The following is an 869-nucleotide window of genomic DNA, read 5'->3' as shown; positions in this document are numbered from 1 at the left end:
AACTGTTGACGTTTTTTGGATGACTCCTCCAGGTTCTCATCTACTCCCTCATTATTTCCATCCTTTGGGTTTTGTTGATACTTTAAGGCATTTTTAGCACTTTCTTATCCAGGTTACTAAATTGGGTCTGAGTAGTGGTCGTACATTTTTGCCTTGAATATTTCATTTGGGAAATCATGGTTTTAAAATTAAGTTAATCTTTTCTCTGCATGTGAATTTGAAGCAGCCCTTCTATTCCATTTGGCAATGTATGAGTAAACTGTCTGCCAGTTTTTTGTGGATTTTTTTTTGTTGTGAGAAACCTTTACAGCTTACCTGAACCTATGCATTCTCAAGCTAAAATCAGGGAGAGGTCAGTATACTCATTCAACTCCTTTTTTAATTTCTTTGGTGGACATAAGCCTCATACACTCATGTGGGACCAAAGTTGACTTTCCACAGCCTTCACAGGTCTCTGAAAACTGGGAAATTCTTAAGAACTGCCAGGAATTTCTCTACCTCAGTCAAGGGAAAAAACCTCACAGCATTTCTCTTTGCCTGTAGCCCAGTAGAGCTAAGTCTTTACCTGTGCACCTGCCCAGAAGTATTAACAGCTCCTTGACACAGGAGAATTAGATACATTGAAATTCAGAGTAGAGGAGCAAGGAATGAAAGTCAGGTCACCAACTTCCAAGAATCCCTTGAGACACGTCTTCTAACATTACAACAGAAATGACAGCCCTGACCATGTAAGCATAATGAATAATTGACAAAGTAGGTAGAGATGTTGGGTTGAGGAGATGAGGTGTATTTAACATCATGAGGAATCCAAAGTGACGTCTAAAGTTAATAGATGGTAATAAAATATTTGCATATCTAATTTCATATTA

This window comes from Lagenorhynchus albirostris, chromosome 15 (genome assembly GCF_949774975.1).
Source record: "Lagenorhynchus albirostris chromosome 15, mLagAlb1.1, whole genome shotgun sequence".
NCBI classification, from domain to species: Eukaryota; Metazoa; Chordata; class Mammalia; order Artiodactyla; family Delphinidae; genus Lagenorhynchus; species Lagenorhynchus albirostris.
The sequence above is the reverse complement of the archived record's forward strand: the minus strand, read 5'-3'. Positions refer to the sequence as shown.